General features: G+C 39.8%; 1 protein-coding gene and 1 non-coding gene across 3 annotated transcripts in view; both read right to left on the bottom strand.

Moving 5' to 3' along the window:
- LOC125227454 (RNA pseudouridylate synthase domain-containing protein 2-like) overlaps positions 1–18,423 on the bottom strand; it is a 337,736-nt gene that overhangs the window by 184,603 nt on the left and 134,710 nt on the right. The gene's annotated exons all lie outside the window — the stretch shown is intronic.
- On the bottom strand, positions 8,538–8,609 carry Trnak-cuu. Its single transcript has one exon. It is a non-coding gene; the product is annotated as a tRNA-Lys (tRNA).

Raw genomic sequence — 18,423 nt, 5'->3', positions numbered from 1 at the left:
AATTCCACACCTAACTACTAACTAGCTTAAGACGCTACGGGAGCGAAAATGCTAAAATGGAAAGGTGCCCCCCTTTCAATTTGGGAATTTCAGTTAACTAGATTTATCGAAAAAAATATGTCCATTAAGAACAACTCAGTTAAAAGATATTGCGAAAAAATCTTTAAAATCGAGGTTCCGCTCTCGACTGCTTCCTCTTTCAAAACTTATTTAAACGGAACGAAATTTGAGAATCTGTATAACAATAAAATAGTCTGTGTCGGACCGTTTAGATTTTTTGGCTAATTGTTACCGATCTTGAGTATCACACCTTTTTTTGAGCCATATTGAAAAAGGCCGTTTTAGACATTTTTGATTGGCTCTAGCGTTTTTTAAAAAAAAAATAGCAAAAAAAATCAAAACGGTCCGACACAGATAAAAATAATAATAATCTGTGTTGAAAAAATCTTTGCTCTATCTTCAAAAACCAAGGAGGAAATAGTCGAGAGCGTTTCTATGGAGAATTGACCTGTATCGTATCGTCTTAAGCGAAGGTCTCCAACTCAGCTTGGACAAAAATACCATAAATGGTACAATGATGAGAAAGTAGGAAATCGCTGTCTTGTTGTGAGATTTTAAAGCATAAGTACGTTTGTAATAATGTGACCGTCTGTTGTGATTCAATATTGTGTAATATTTGTTAATAATGTGCAATAAAGACAAATCATATTTTATGTTAAGGATGCATTGGGGTAATTTCGAAAGTCACATAAAAATAATCATTATTTCCATCATATCAAGATTGTAAGTAGTTCTATATCTATACCTACCTTTTAAACCCCGATAAATTCTACAATCTTATTGAATTGCCTTATCCAGTAAAAAAACTATACTATAATTATGTTTAAAATAAAGCACTATTCATTAGGTATTTCCTTTGTTATTTTTTGCCCCAACCAATATCTAATATTCTAATCTATACACCGTGTTTCACTTAACACTAAAAACCTGAAACTGTTTGTTCAGAATCGAGAGTAGAATCGATTGAGCTATATCTTGATGGGGGTAATATTTTTTGTTTTAATTTGTATTATTAGTTATTGTTTACGTGCCCATTCTACAAATTTGTAATACAATATTGTGCATATCATATTGTTAGAGGTTGTATACCTTTTTCAGTATTTAAGGGTATTAATACTGGCTGGTTACTTGGACGATTATTTTTTCCGCTACGAGATAGACGTTGTGCGTCAGTTTAATTTTAAAGTTTATCATAAGTCATAACAAATTGAACTCGTACCTAATTACGACCTCGTCATTTTGAATTTTAGGTTTAAATTTGCTTACTGAGTCACCTGTCCAATTTGAAGTTTACTGTGACGTCTGTGACACAGGTTAAAGTGCTTTACATTGACATAGCTGTCTATTGGTAAACCTTATGTCGTTGCAGTAACGTACACAATTAAACAGTTTGAAGGTTTATGATGGTAGCTAGGAATTATTTTATTGAGTGTAGAGTTAAAAGCCGAGTAGAGCTGCACAGAAAATTTAAAACTCGATTTAAAAAAATAATAATCATAAGATTAAAAAATGAACATTCTAGATACGTTTAAAAAAATAAAAATCAGTTGGGGTGTCTGAGCTTTTGAGTGATACTGGAAACACCGTGTATAATGTTAACTATTCACGTAACTCGTATGTTATAACATAATCACATAAAAATGTATATTATATAATGGGTCTTTTCTTTCTATAACATAATTTGAAAAACTCACTTTGATTTCGTTACAATAAGGTTCTGTTTCAATAAACACAAGAATTCATTTACGTCCCTTCGAATGTATGTGATTATCAAAGTTTTGCTATACCATCTATTAAAAGGTGTTTTCTTAACAACAACTTCAATTCTAAATCAAGTTTTAAGCACTCAATAATAAAGTTTATATTCAAACGAAGATAAAGATTGATATAAGTCCTTTGGAAGTAGTGAGGTAAAGTTTTTGCCATATTGAATCCCAAGATGGATATTCGATTAATAAGATTGTATCGACATAATTTGATTCGGTATACTTTTCTACGTAACTACTAACTAATATACATAGATAATACTTGTAATATGTTATTTACTTTAGGGATGCGTATCCACAGAAACCGTAAGTAGAGATATTCATATTCATATATTTATTCATAATAGTTCATATTATATGTCACATACATTTTAAATACAATTATTTGCAGAATTGATATTCATTACATTCAAATATTTTACATGGTTACCTATCAAAAAGTCGAAAATTGTAATGTCGATTATTAGTAGCCCGAAAACGCTTCCCATTTTATTAATTGGCCTACGTTTTGTTTGCCCAAAAGTACTTTTCCCCTATTATTATATTCCCGATTCTTATTTCGCTGTAATTTTGTTTCGCTTATGATTCGAATCAACACTTATTAAAATTCCTAAGAATCATTTGACAACTACTTTTTGTCGCGTAAAGTTTTTATTCCGAAATATTATTTAACCGCTATATCAAAAGTTCGAAATTCGAATTAACACTTATTAAAATTCCTAAGTATCATTTGACAGCAATTTTGTATGGCGTATAGTTTTATAATTCGAAATATTATTAAGCCGCTATATCAAAAGTTCAATAAATCCTTAATTTTCTAACAAAAATTTGTTCCCGACCCTCACGGTCGCAGTTCTTACTTGACCTATGAGTGCTTGCCATGAGATGGCAAAGGTTTATTTCTGTAGGGTCGCAGTTCTAACCTAACTAACCCATTTTCTTACAAATGTTTGTTTCTGTGAGGGTCGCAGATCTAACCTAACCCACTTTTCTAGCATAAGTTTGTTTCTGCAAGGTCGCAGTTCTAACCTAACCCAACCCACTTTTTTTGCAAATATTTGTTTCCGTGAGGGTCGCAGTTCTAACCTAACCTAACCCACTTTTTTTAGCAAATGTTTGCTTCTGTATGTTTGCAGTTCTAACCAAACCTAACCCACTTTTCTAGCACAAGTTTGTTTCTGTATGGTCGCAGTTCTAACCTAACCTACTTTTCTAGCACAAGTTTGTGTCTGAATGGTCGCAGTTCTAACCTAACCTAACCCACTATTCTTGCTAATGTTTGTTTTTGTGAGGGTCGCAGTTCTAACCTAACCTAACCCACTTCTCTAGCACAAGTTTCTTTCTGTATGGTCGCAGTTCTAACCTTTTTTTTTTTTTTTTTTTTTTTTTTTTTTTTTGCGTTGGAAAAATACTTTATGTATACCCACACACCTGGGGGAGGTTGTGCGGGTTATGTGGGACTCGGCAAGAGGCGCCGCTACCCACTAAAAAACCAACGGTATGCCTGCGCGCCGCCAATGGAGCGTGGCCACGGGAACTCTTGAGTACGCAACCGTGACCACGCCGGCGCCGCCCGCCCCTACCACTTGCAGCGGGCCCTTCTCTGTGAGGGCTAGAGAGGAACCTCTACCCCTGCCTCCTCAAACGGCATGTGGGCTACACGCGCGCCTCCTCTGTGCGGCCTTTGTAATGGACAGTGACGCCCCCGCGCCACTGCCCAGACTTCACTAGGTGGGGGGGAGGAGGTGGGCATAAGCTCTTCTCCGAGCCCCTGTGCGCTTACGGCGGATAGGGTGCGAAGCTGGGTCTGCCTCCCTTTCCCTTTCCGCCGCCTCCTTCTGCGACATTACATCCTCGCAGAAGAAGAGGACCGCTTTCCACGACCTCTCGTTGGCGACCATAGCCTTAACCACGGCCGGCAGGGAGAGGTCGTCTCCCACCACTGCCACGAGGTCCCGGCGCTGCCCCGCCCAGGCAGGGCATTCCTCCAGAGTATGCTGCGCTGTGTCCTCGTCGCATCTGCACTGATGGCACTCGGCTGTCACCTCCCGTCTTGCGAACCGGTGCAGGTAGCTACCGAAGCAGCCATGACCCGTAAGCACCTGCACCAGCCGGAAGGTTAATGAGCCCCATTCTCTCTCCAGCCAGTCTTGTAAGACCGGCCGGATTGCCTCGACAGTCCTGTGTCCTTCCTCTCGTTCAGCCAGTTGTTCCTCCCATTGGAGGACTATGGACTGCTGGACGAGGAGCTTCTGTGCCTCTACTTCTCTGGGCGCAGGATGGTACTCCTGGAGCCGGAGGTCCCTACGCCACTCATACAGAGACGCTTGGGCCTCCGCCTTCAGGTTCCAAGGAGGCGTTCCCGCTAGTAAGCACGCCGCATCGTATGAGGTGGTGCGATACCCGCGTACGACGCTGATCGCCATCGCCCTCTGAGCCCTCTTCAGCAGGGCGACATTTCGGGCCGCCAGGTTCTCCGCCCAGATCGGTGCCCCGTACAAGGCCATCGATCGCACCACCCCCATATAAAGACGGCGGCTCGCAACCTCCGGCCCACCAATGTTGGGCATCAGTCGCTTCAGTGCAGCCGATGCTGTCATGAGTCGGGGGGTCAGGCGGACAAAGTGCTCGCGGAAGTTCCAGCGGGAGTCAAGGACAAGTCCAAGATATTTCATGTTGGACTTGACCTCGATTCGAGTGCCACCAACAACGATGCTGGCTTCAGCAGGCGGCGCCTTCCGGGCTGGGTGGAAGCAGAGTGCCTCAGACTTGTGCAACGCCACCTCCAGACCCAGCATCGCTATGCGCCTCACCACCTGTGCTACCGTCACGGTGGCAAGGCGTGCTGCTTCCCGGTACGAGGTTCCCCGGGATGTGACCAGCGTGTCGTCTGCGTAGCAAGTCACATTTGATCCCGGTAGAAGCTCCCCCCGCAGGACCCAGTCGTACCCGATGTTCCACAGAAGCGGCCCTAAGACCGAGCCCTGTGGAACACCGCACGATGTCTCCCACCTTGTCAGCCCGCCGCCCCGGACTGGGTACTCCACACACCGCTCCGAAAGGTAGGACCCGACTATTTGGCACAAATAGGGGGGCACTTTGTGGTGTTTCAGTGCTTCCCTAATGCACGACCACGGTAGAGTGTTAAAGGCATTGGCGATATCCAAGGACACCGCCAAGAGAACCCCACCGTGGCCGACCGCCTCATCTGAGAGTGCTTTGATTCGCGCGACCGCATCTACTGTCGACCTGCCCTCTCGGAATCCAAACTGGTGTTCGGACAAATCGGGTCCCACTCCCCGGAGGTGCTCGACGAGGCGACAGCAGATGATACGCTCGAAGAGCTTGTCAGCCTCGTCGAGCAACACGATCGGACGGTAGGCTGATGGAGAATCCGCGGGTCGCCCGTCTTTTTTCAGGAGGACGAGCCGGCCGGTTTTCCAGATGGTCGGAAATCGGCCGGACTGTAGACAGGCGTCCAGTAGTCCTCGAAATCTCTCCCCCAGGGCCCGCAGCGCCAGAGCCAGGACACGTCCTGGGATCCCATCTGGACCCGGTGCCGTGTTTTTGGCTTTCAGCTTAAACAGGGCTGCGTCTAGTTCTGCCTCCGTTACCGGAGGAACCTCGACTTCCGCAACCTCATATCCAGCGCGCTGACGGGGAGGTGCCATTGCTGGGGGCTGGTGCTCCGGTCTGTTCGGGAACAGGCTAGAAACAACAACCTCCAGCAACCGAGGCTCGAGACTCTCCGTCAAGGGAGGGGCCCAGGGGCGTAGTTTGCCCCTGACCGCCTTGTAGGGCCTCCCCCATGGATCTCGGTTTAGAGTCTCGAGAAGCTCCGCTTTGGCGCTCGCCTTCGCTTCGCAAATGGAAATCTGCAGCGTCTTGACCGCCTCTCTGTATGCGCTGTACAGCCGCGACTCCTCGTCGACGTCTCGGGTCCTCCTTCGTCGGCGGGACCGAGTGTACTGACGTCTCGCCTTGTTGGCACGGCATCGAAGTTCTGCGATTTCTCGAGACCACCAATACACTTGCCGTTTCGGAGGTCGAGGCTTGGCTCGAGCCATGCCTGCATCACAGACTTGTGACATGGCTTCTCTGAACCAGGCTACCTCTTCCTCGACCTCCACAGGCCCGGTAGATGTTGTCCAGGCCTGGACGATAGACGCTATCTCTACCGCTTCACGATCTAGGCTGTTTAGGGCCCACCGAGTGGAAGAGGTCGCGGTACGGCGATTCGGGTGACGATCTGTGACTGTCGTACCCCCGGAGAACGTGGAGACATCAAACCGAATGTACAAATGGTCCGATAGTGTTTCCACCGTCTCTAGTACTCTCCAATCACGGACACGGGTCGCGAGTGCCGGGGTCGCGAACGTTACGTCCACGATGGACTCACCCTGCCAGCGCACGCATGTGCTTGCCGACCCTCGGTTCAGAATCGACATGCCGGTCATTGTCGCCCACTCCTCCAGAAGGTCTCCTCGAATATTTGTCGCGGGACAGCCCCAAGCCATGGACTTGGCATTTAAGTCACCCGCGACGACTACCTGGCGCGGTTGGGTCTGCCCCACGAGAGCCGCTAGGTGGCCGAGGAGAGCCTCGAACTCGGAGACTCTTTTGTTGGGGGAGAAGTATACCCCGATCAGGGTGATGTCACCCCAGATAACCGACACATAACCCTGACCCCTCGACAAGAGCGTTATGCCCTCTGCCCCTGCCTTTGTTATAATGGCCACCAAGCCGTCCACATCCGCAGCCCAGTTGTGGTTGGGAGGGATATAGTACGGCTCGGCGACCACAGCGACATCTATCGACCACTGCGCCATGGACTGCAGGAGGAGATCTTGAGCCCCGGCGCAGTGGTTTATGTTCGCCTGGAGGATTCGATTAACTGCCTGATTCAAGCAGTTCTAACCTAACCTAACCCACTTTTCTTAGCAAGTTTGTTTCCGTGGGGGTCGCATTTCTAACCTTACAAATTTTTTTTGTAATGTTTCTATAAAATTATATTAGGAAAAATGACATTTCGATGTCGCGTAGCATCGAATTTATGAAAAGGTGGTTAACGAAACGGTTGTCAAATGATAAGATTGGCAACTGTTCTTCTGGTTATTGAGTTTTTATAAAATGATATTAGGGAAAATGACATTTCGGTGTCACGTAGCATCGGATTTATGAAAAGGTGGTTAACAAATTGGTTGTCAAATGATAAAGTTGGCAACCGTTCTTCTGGTTATAGAGTTTCGGGAAAACGATAATGTGGCATAGCAAACTAGCGACATTTTAAAAATATGGTAAACAATGTATTTGGATTATAAAAATTCTGTCAACCGTTTTCGGACAAGTGATAATCGGACAAAGGATTTTCGAAACATCGATAGGTTACCATTTTACATACTTATTCTAAGCTTAGGTACTTATTTGGTACTCTATAAACTCCTTAAAGCTGTAAAAAGTGTGTTCGATAAGCCATCGTTTCAGTCGTGCTTTAAAGCTCATCAGTGACGGTGCGTTTGTGACATGACCCGGCAGTCTGTATAGGATATTGTCTTCGGTTACCGCGATAGTTACTTATGAAATAAAACTATGGAAACGGATTAAATCGCGTATAATGAATTTACAATTCATCCCGACGATTAGTGTCGTGTTTCAGAGCTCAAGGAGACTTCAGTGTTATAATTCCGCAACGCGCATGAAACAACTATTTAATTATAGGCGTCTATAGATTACGGGGACTACTTTCTATCAGGGCATGCTTATTTGCCAATCTACAGAAGCAGCATAATAATAACCATAAATTTAATACTTCCAAGATCTTTTAAGATGAGTTCACACTTGCCGGTAACCTTGCTGGTTAATGATAGGTTACTAACACTTATCAAGATCGCCTTAACAAAGAACGCTATTAACTATGGCTATTAAGGTTAAACAACTTCGATTAGATGAACTAAAGTTGCAGATATACAGGTTGTCCGGCAATTACTGGACAACCTTGTCTAAGAACTGGCAAGGCACTTTTAGAAGAAAAACCTTTAGGCTGGTCCAGAAAACAAGACAAAATAATTCAGTTTTCGAAAAAAAAAAAACATAAAATCTGGTAGGTTGGTTACCGCGATAGTTACTCATGAAATAAAACTATGGAAACGGATTATACAGCGTATACCTAATGAATTTACAATCCATCCCGACGTTTCGAACACTCTACAGCATTCGTGGTCAACGGGTAACTGAGGAAAAATTACAATCATAAATGCTGCAAAAAATGCTGTAAAGTGTTCGAAACGTCGGGCGTCGGGATGAATTGTAAATTCATTATACGCGATCCATTTCCATGGTTTTATTTCATAAAATCTAGTCACATTATTTCAAGAGAATCAGTTAGGTAGTAATTGCGAGCTGTAGGTATAGAAAACATACAAAAGTAAATCGAGTTAAACCATAGACCTACGGTATGGCTCCAGTCAATTAATTCATATGATTATACACATAAAAAAACAACAAGCCTATTAAATAGTCAAGTCGATCTCTTATGAGGTATCACTCCGTACGTGACCATTGTTATCATAATGATTACCTACTGTATGACGGGCGATGGGTGTGCTGTGTTCCACTTAGCTCCACACAATGTTTTCAGTTCGTAAATAAATAATAGTTATTTATAAATTGAAATAGATATCATTCACGAAAAAAAACGACAAGGCCCACTGGTGGTCGAGCCGGGAATCGAACCCGGGTCTTCAGCTTAAGCGGCTAAGGTCTTTACCACTAGACCACCCCGCCGCTTATACAGGCTGTAACAAAAATGGTGGTGATCCGTTTATGTGCGTATTCAGTATCGTATTCTCATCAGGAAAAAGTAGGATACATTTTTTTTATCTTTGTATGGAGATTCGACCGAATCGCGCGGCCCGGCTAAAAAAGCCTACAGTGCTCTGTGCGTCCAGTACAATAACGCCTTCAGGGGGATGTTGGGCCTGCCCTGGCGCTGCAGTACGTCAGGAATGTTCGCCGCCTGGAGGACGGACGGCTTCCACGCCGTGATGCGGAAGCGGGTGGCGTCTCTGTGCGAGCGCGTGCGAGGCAGTACCAACACTCTCCTGAAGGTGATTGCTGAGAGGGTGGACAGCCCTATCCTCACGCACTGGATGTCCTTGCATCAGTCTAATTGTAGCTATACTTTCTACTAACGTATATTTAGTCTAGTTTTTAAGTTATTACTAACATAATATGGATGTGTGTCCGAAATAAATGCTTTCATTTCATTTCATTTCATACAAAAGTGAAATTTTTTTTAGCGAAAAAAAAATTTTCTTCTACTATTTCCTGATAAGAATACGATACTGAGTACGCCCTTAAACGGATCACCACCATTTTTGTTACACTCTGTATATGGTAGTGTGACTACTTGAAAAAAAAACAAATCAAAAAATACCAATAAAATAATTTGATTTGTTCCCTAGTTGTAATAGTTATTTATTATACAAGAGTGCAAAGTTTTATTTTAACGCCGAGTGTGTAATTGAAAAACGAGCAAGTGAAAGGAGTCTATAGTTGAACCACGAGCGAAGCGAGTGGTTCGAGGATAGATACCTGAACTTGGCGAGTTCAACACACGAGAAGTAAAATACATTTGCACCCGTGTGTAACACAAACTTTTCCCCTCACTATAGCGAGGAAAGTACAACGCAAAAAACGCGTCTATCACTGCTTCCAGTAGTTCCACAGGTGGTAAATCATCTTCACCACTAGATTCAATAACTTTTTCAATTTTAAAATTTTGACTATATTCAAGGTCAAATCACTTTACCCACTAATGGATAAAATGTGTTTTTACCAGCTGGTATCATAGGATTAAATACGTGTTTCTGAGCTAGTGAGGGGAAAACTAAATAAATAATTGAGCCTATATACGTCCCACTGCTGGGCCCAGGCCTCCTCTCAGTAAAACCTGGTCAGATGATAGTCACTTTCGTAAAACTACTGCCTACGCAAAATCTTGGGATTAGTTTTGTCAAGGCGGACCCCAGGCTCCCATGAGCCGTGGCAAGTGCCGGAATAATGCAAGGAGAATGATGATGATTCCGTTACGTTACTTTATTTATACGAATAAACTGTTGAGTACTGCATGCTAATAAGATACTTAATTTATTACCAGGGGGGGCTCACTCCGCTGCGCAATAGAACTCAATATCGTATACAGCCCGTTGACAGGTTGTTGACAGTGAGCCTGCTGTACTTAGTTTGTACTTTTATATATTCTGTGTTATTACTTAGAAACCAAATGAACAATATGTTTATCATCATCATCATCATCATCAGCATATCAGCCCTTTATCGCCCACTGCTGAGCATAATATGCATATAGCATAATATGCTCAGCAGTGGGCCTATATTAGGCCTCTCTTCTAGTAAGCCATACGTCACTTCTCTCAGTTCTAAGCTAGTTTCATATGTTTATAGCGAGCACTAATAGGAATACACCTATTCGATTCGCTCTTAAAATTCATTAAACTCAATGCTTCCAGTTAACTAGATATTATTGTCCAGTAATGGTTATTTGCATACAGGTTTTATCGTTAGTAAGCGATACTATATCGTTATCAAGATTAATACGATAGTCATTTAAGATTGTATAGACACGGTATTAAATATAGATGCGGATAAAGTGCCAAAATATGTATACACGAGTTTATTGTTATTGCTTTAAGGTTGAGGATCCATATTTTGACACTGTCTGCATCTATTGACGACCGGTAAAGCTATTGACGAGCGGGAAGTGACCCTGCCTGCTATGCCGCGGTCCCGGGTTCGAATCCCAGTAAGGGCATTTATTTGTGTGATGAGCACAGATATTCGTTCCTGAGTCATGGATGTTTTCTATGTATATAAGTATTTGTATATTATATATTTCGTTGTCTGAGTACCACAACACAAGCCTTCTTGAGCTTAGCGTGGGACTCAGTCGATCTGTGTAAGAGTGTCCTATAATATTTATTTATTTATAACTGGACTGTAATAGTGCTTGGCGAGTTTAAGTGAACCAATATGAATACAGATGTAGTGCGGAAAGGGTTTCCTTCGTATTCTTCCGGAAACGTTCGTATTTGTCATGCTAGTTCAGTCAATGTCGGTACATCTTGTACTGAGACTGACTGAAATAGCATGACACGTTCGTACGTTTCCGTAACAACACGAAGGCAAATCTTTTCGCACTACATCTACAACTAGGAGTCATTATTTCATTTCATACATTAGTCAGACACCTCACAGATCAACCGAGACCCAAACTAAGCAAAACGTATAATCGGTACTAAGGTAAGGTATCGGACGATATATATATTTAAATACATCATGTATTTAACTAACTAACTTATTATAAAACTCCCGTGAGACTCATACATATTTAAAAATATTTTAAGCGGGTTACTCACGTATTAAGTCGATATAGCGTTCGACATGTTACTTAATACGTGAGTAACCCCGGATAACTATCAAACCATTTTTAAATAACTAACTTATTATCAGAGATCGGATTTTTGTGCGTCATCTCATACTAAAAGTCATTAAAATGACGTAAGTCACTAAGAATGTCTCAAATCCGTCCGATCTCTGCTTATTATATAACCCAGGACCATCGGCTTAGGAGGCCGGATAACTATCAACCGGACCACTGTCCTATTACCATATACGTATATAAATATATAGTTTAGGTTGAGAGAAAGGGACACAGCTATAGCAGTTACATAGCTCCGTCCCTCTCTCTCAACCTAAACTGAACGGCTTTAGCACGTCATGTTAACCCCCCTGGTCGTCGTACTAGGGCTAGCAATTTTATCCACGAGGTGTTGAATTTGTTTATTTATTGTGGACGTTTTATTTTTATTTTATCATCTCTTTCTAACACATATTTGCCTCCTCCTCTTAAATTGACTAAATATAACGGTCCTTGCGTTGCGTTATTGCATTACCATCTCATTGGACCCTTTCACGTCAACACGCCTAATATGACTTTCAATGGCTTCATTAAAATTACATGTCTTGTTTTCATATACGTGGAGCTCGTTCGTCAACAGTCAAGGGATACACAGGTAGCTTTATTTGGACGTAGTTTTGAAAACGAACATCCTAGCAAAATTGAAACCTCGGAAATTTTAACTTTTTGAAAAGCAGTCTGTGTCTGCTTCGGGTGCAAACTTAAAGGAAGTAAATGAAGTGTTAGCAAAGGAAAGAAACTGATCCTTTCGGAAATTCTCGGCTCGGTTCGGCTACATCATTGCAAGTGCCAAGCAATGATTAGAATTGGCGCAACTTGGAGTTGCGAGCAATCACAGAGACAGTAGCTAGAATTTGACTTTTAATATTGGGGGACACCTTACACAGAAAACCTAGCCTCAAGCTAAGCAAAGCTTGTACTTTGTATGGGTGCCAGATGACGATATACTTGGTGTACCCTTGTTTCGCCGACAAACTTTTCATCGAATATCATTTCATCGACAACAAATCATCGAAAGTTTAGTTCGAGTAAAATTGTTTCGAGTAATTTGGTTTCAACTACTATTTATTTGAAATTTTCTTAGTTTTAATAAATACTATTCAACTAATATTTCTTCATCGCTGATTCATTTCAAAGTACTTTAAATAGCAGAAATACAAAACATCGCAATTCATTTAGTCGACGTATTATTACAAAACTTTCTCATTTGTCGTACTACACATTTATGAATGTTTTATTCTAGGAAACTTCAAATTGTCGATTTTATCGTGGCACATCACATACGTCCATAATTAAACTATGACCATTGGCTTTAATCCTATATTAGAGTACCAATAGGTTTAGGTTAGGTTAGAACTGCGATGCTACAACACGATGAATGGGTTTCAAAGTAGGTTTAGGTTAGGTTAGAACTGTGACCACACACAAAAACGACCAGCTTACAGAGTATGTTTAGGTTAGGTTAGAACTGCGACCTACACGACAACGAATAGCTTTTAAACCACACACAAAAACGACCAGCTTACAAAGTAGGTTTAGGTTAGGTTAGAACTGTGACCACACAGAAACAAATAGTTTACAGAGTAGGTTTAGGTTAGGTTCGACCTGTGATTTAGACAGAAGCAAACGTATTGCAGAGTAGGTTTAGGTTAGGTTAGAACTGCGACCCTACACATCAACGAACGGTTTATACATATAGTAGGTTTAGGTTAGGTTAGAACTGTGACCACAGACAAAAACAAACAGTTTACAGAGTAGGTTTAGGTTACGTTAGAACTGTGATCACACAGAAACAAACGGCTTGCAGAGTAGGTTTAGGTTAGGTTAAAACTGCGACCCTACACAACAACGAACCGTTTTTAAAGTAGGTTTAGGTTAGATTAGAACTGTGACTAAACAAACAGTTTATAAATTGTAAAATTTTAGAAGAAATCAAAATTGAAATAATATTATTCGTAATGAATTGTATTTAATGTAAAACAAAATGAAATGAAAAAACACGAAATGAAACACCACGATATAAAGTATACTCGGAATAACTTATCTACGAAGTAAAAGTCTACGGTTTGATTTTACTTGTGTCGATTGTTCTACGATATGAACTGTCGATGAAATGAAATTATTTGAAACGTTGTCTTTGAAATAATATTCGAACAAGTGTCTGTCGGCCATTCAAGGGTAAACCGATATACTTACTTATATAAGTTATATAGATAAATACATACTTATATACATAGAAAACATCCATAACTCAGGAACAAATATTTGTGCTCATCACACACATAAATGTCCTTACCGGGATTCGAACCCAGGACCGCGTCATAGCAGGCAGGGTCACTACGCGCTAGGCCAGACCGGTCTTCAAATAACCGACTATCCTAAATAACCGAAAGTTATGGTGCTAAAACACGATACGACCTTGGATTGCTGTCGAACTTCAATTTTGTGTGAATTTACATACGAAGTTAATAATTTTACTATTAGGTTTCTTACTTTTACAAATAAAGAAAATTCATACATTAAATAAATTAGAATGTCAACTTTAAGTTAAATTTTATCTATCAATTTACAATTATACCTACATATTATCAGCATAATTAAGGCAATCAGTCTACTCATTTATCTCCTATAATAAAAGGAGGCCTAACCAATGATTGCAAAATTCCTTTGAATTCCAAATTGCTCCTTAATAACCAAAAAATAACCAAAACCTCTTAGATCTTGAAGCAATCAATTCGATCAGAAAAAAGCGTATTTATTTCGCAATCTAGTTATCTTGATTAACAAAAGAACATTGCTCATTAATGTCGAAGATATAGACATCGTATATTAGACTCAAACAAAACTGTAACTTATTTACAAGTCAATTCTATTAGGTATTCTAGAAACGGGAACATTTTCGCCCGTTCTGTTAGCCCACGATTTATTGAACCTCTAAATTCGGCGCCTTTCTCTCTAAATATAGAAGACAAAACGTATTCACTTGGTGAATTAATATTTAATTCACATACGAAAGAAAGCCTTGCATTTTGTTTTATTGAACTCCGTTGTGTATTCTGTAGCATAAATGTAAATGACTGCTAACTTAACAGACGTGGCCTTTATTAGATGATTGGAGAGCCTGTTTTATGTAATAGGCAGCAGAAAGCCTGACAGAAAGCAGTCCTCACAGCCCATGGACATAATAAACATCAGAGGAACCACTTATGCGTTTCAATTTTTTGAGAATTCTGAATATCTGCTTCACGAAGAACCCGAAGTGATCGCGCAAGGGAAACATCTCGGAAGTTAGATTAACACGGCCAAATCTTTAAAATACCTATTAGTATTTTACACGATTTTCAAGACCTTTTATCTACATATTGAATATCATTTCACTTTTCTCGCGTCGTCTCGCCCACTGCGTTTATCATAGGTCTTCTCTCTTTGTACTAATAATCTGGGCAACCGAGCTTCGCTCGGTTCTGTTTTGTATCCTTGACATGTGTCGCCATCTAGTTCAAAAATGAATAGTACCTACATCGAGCGAAAGAATTCTCAGCCTTAACAACACAACTACTCCACACGAGATGGCGCGCATTTCGCCACAAAAACTCAAATAGTGTATTTTCTATTCGTTTTAGCCTTGACCTGTGTCGCCATCTAGTGTTTGCAATAAATAGTACTTACATCGACCGAAAGAATTCTGTCTTAACAGTACAACTACGGCACACGAGATGGCGCGCGAAGAAAAACGCATGAAAACTCGAAAATTCGCGTTTTCCGGGACCTAAGGATAAGTTAGACCGATTTTTCACCCCCAAAAACCCCCACATAACAAATTTCTGCGAAATCGTTAGAGCGGTTTCCGAGATCGTCAGTGTAAATAAATATATATATAAATAAATAAATAAATATACAAGAATTGCTCGTTTAAAAGTATAAGATAATACAATTTAACGCTTAAAATGGTGAAATTAAATTAGTTAGACTATTAAATTAATGAAAAGTTTAAGACAAATAGAGCAATTTACAAAGTGCAAAGGTCACTACGATTAAGGCTATAATTTTTATCACAAGGCTGTAAAATCGACCTTGCTAACTGTAATGTCTTTAATAGACGCTATTAGGTGGTCTTATTCAAAATGCCCGTTATTAACCTTTTATTTATTTATTTATTTATTTAAACTTTATTGCACAAATTTACAAAAAAAGAGTACAAATGGCGGACTTAACGCCTTGAGGCATTCTCTACCAGTCAACCATTGGGCTAAACAGAAAGCTTAGTTTGGTGCAGGATTTTAAAAAATTAAATAAGAAAACACAAGTCAGTATTCATACTTATCGCAATAAACCTACTTATATACATATAATAAATACATATTCCGAATAAAATAAAATATATATTAAACACAAATATATATTATACATAAATATATATTATACATACATATATATAATAATTTCGTACCTAGTGTGAGACATAATACAAATACTTAGTCACGAATGTTTTCAAATAGATGCTTACGCAACTTGGTTTTAAACGTAAGTTTGCTCTGAGATTGTCTGATAGGCAAAGGGAGAGCATTCCACAGACGAATCGCTTGACAGGTAAATGAGTCTGACAAGAAGCCAGTCCGATGTGGGAGTACAGCTAGCTTGAGAGTACGAGAGTCACGAAGTACACAACCGGGGCGGGCTCTTATAAACTCAAATTTGGAACTGAGATAAGTGGGTGCCTTTTGATGTTAAACTCAAGCTGTGTTTGTCCTATTATTTTGATTCGTTGGATCGTCTGAACGCTTGATTGAATTTTATTGTTAAACGACTTGGTGAAAACACGTTTTGTTGAAAGTGTTTTACATTTCATTAATTTTTAATTTTCATCAAAGCCTAACAAAGGCAGTTATAACCTAACCACAAAATTAAAATTTTGAAAAAACCCCCAACCGCGACATAGTAGACCGATTTTCATGAAACATAGCTAAGAACACTCCCGACTAACTCAGCTTTTGACAAAAAAAAAACTAAATCTAAATCGGTTCATCCGTTCGGGAGCTACGATGTCACAGACAGACACACACACAGACAGACAGACAGACAGACAGACAGACAGACAGACAGACAGACAGACACACAGATAGACACGTCAAACTTATAATACCCCGTCGATTTTGCGGCGGGGGTTAAAAATAGAAGTAGTTTACGTCGAAATTATACACTAACAATACTTTGAAATAAATTTTGTGATTGCAGCTAAATAAACACATAATACATATACAAAATTAATAAAGTCTACAGTACTACTGATGATGCCTTAAGTTAAGGCTCATTCAGACAGCACGCGAACTCGCATGCAATTTTAGATACTTACATCACGAACTGTTAATTTAATTCTATTCAGCCACCTGATCAAAGCTGTATTGCAATTGACACTTTGCGAGATCTTGCACCATCTAAATCAGCTTTTAAACATGTCACAGTACCTTTTTGTTGTATTTGTATAAATGAATTCTTGTAATCTTTTGGCTCTCAAAAAACACTCCCGACTTTAATTTAAAAATACCCATGCAATTTTCAAAACATCGTCTTTAATTAAACCCTGTTCATCATTTAAATGACTTCATTTAATCTTATTTACATGTAGGCGTACAAGTCCAGCGAGTTTTTTACCATTAACGTCTAGCCCTTGGTCAATATTAACTAAACCTGAAAGTCCAGTGATATTAACATAATACTTAGTTCGTTCCCAGACACTGTCTGAGATATCGCTTTTAAATTCAAATGTTACTAAGAATACACCTGCCTTTCAGGACTTTAATGGTCAAACAGGATTCCAATGAGTGTACGAATAACCTCGTTAAAGCATTCATTAAGCACCTGTCTAGTGTACACTGCACTTGAGATATGACACATTCACTTTTTACGAATGGTTTGTGGATTTCAATGGCTGCAGTAATAACCTCGTTTACGTTTTTAATAAGCACCTGTTTCTGGCACTTGAGACAAATGACATAAAATCGATATGACTCATTTTCTTTTTATGGCAAAACGTGCTTTTATAGTAATAACTCACGAAACGGTTTAGTTTTTAATGATATGTATCTAATTGAAAAATACAAATGAAGAGCGAATTTAAGCGGAAGAAAACGGTAGATCAGGTAATTTTATTAATTTATATAATTTTAATAACTCCTAAGACAGTTTAAATTCTAAAAGGGAAAATAACACAGTCCTTGAACTTCTTAAATACAAAAGAAATATTAAAAGTGATCAAACAGGTCCACTTTTTGACTTAATAACAGCAGCTTAATTGTAACAATATGTAAGATTTTCAATTATCACGATCAAGAATAAAATAAAAATAATATTAGGTGTAGAGCTACAATAATATTTTTATTCGTTTAAGGATTCAGTGGCAATATGGGCCCTGTTACCTGTATCAAATTAAATTAAACAAATAAAACATGAATCGCTCCACACCCTGACGTTTGGTGATGGAACGGGGAAGGTAAAATTAAGTAATTAAAGTACTAATTTCGAAAATGAAGATTTATCCCCTCCTTCAAATGTAACGGGTATTTATCTCAATTAATTTTAATTGGATCGTGATGAAGGCCTGGTTACGATGATTACATGTTTGTTTTATTAATAAAGGAAATAAAACAAATAAACTTTCTGTGAATCCTTTAGCATTTAAATAAATATCTTACTTATGCTGTTTCTTGGAAATGACATTTTGAATGTCAATGATAATATTCTGAATATAATTTTAAAGCTAATAAAAATGCTTGAAGTGTTTAGACGTAAATCGATAGGAATGGATCAAACGAAGTTTTCAAAAACTTTCAGAATTCATAACTCTTCAATAAAAGCAATTCAAAAACTGCAAAATATCACAAAATGCCAAAGATGCCAGCATAAATAAATACCAGAACCTAATTCTACAAACACCTAATTTGACAGTAGCATAGTGAGGCAATCACTGTCTAGTTTCCATCATTATAATAATATAACTTTTATACTGACAGTCTCTCACTTCGCTTTGTCCTATTCAAGTACTTAAGTACCTACTTAGGTGCAACGCATAGGCGGACTCTAAAGATGATCTTAATTAACATG

The sequence above is a fragment of the Leguminivora glycinivorella genome, chromosome 6 (assembly GCF_023078275.1).
Source record: "Leguminivora glycinivorella isolate SPB_JAAS2020 chromosome 6, LegGlyc_1.1, whole genome shotgun sequence".
Taxonomy (NCBI): Eukaryota; Metazoa; Arthropoda; class Insecta; order Lepidoptera; family Tortricidae; genus Leguminivora; species Leguminivora glycinivorella.
This window is presented reverse-complemented; position numbering and strand designations above follow the sequence as displayed.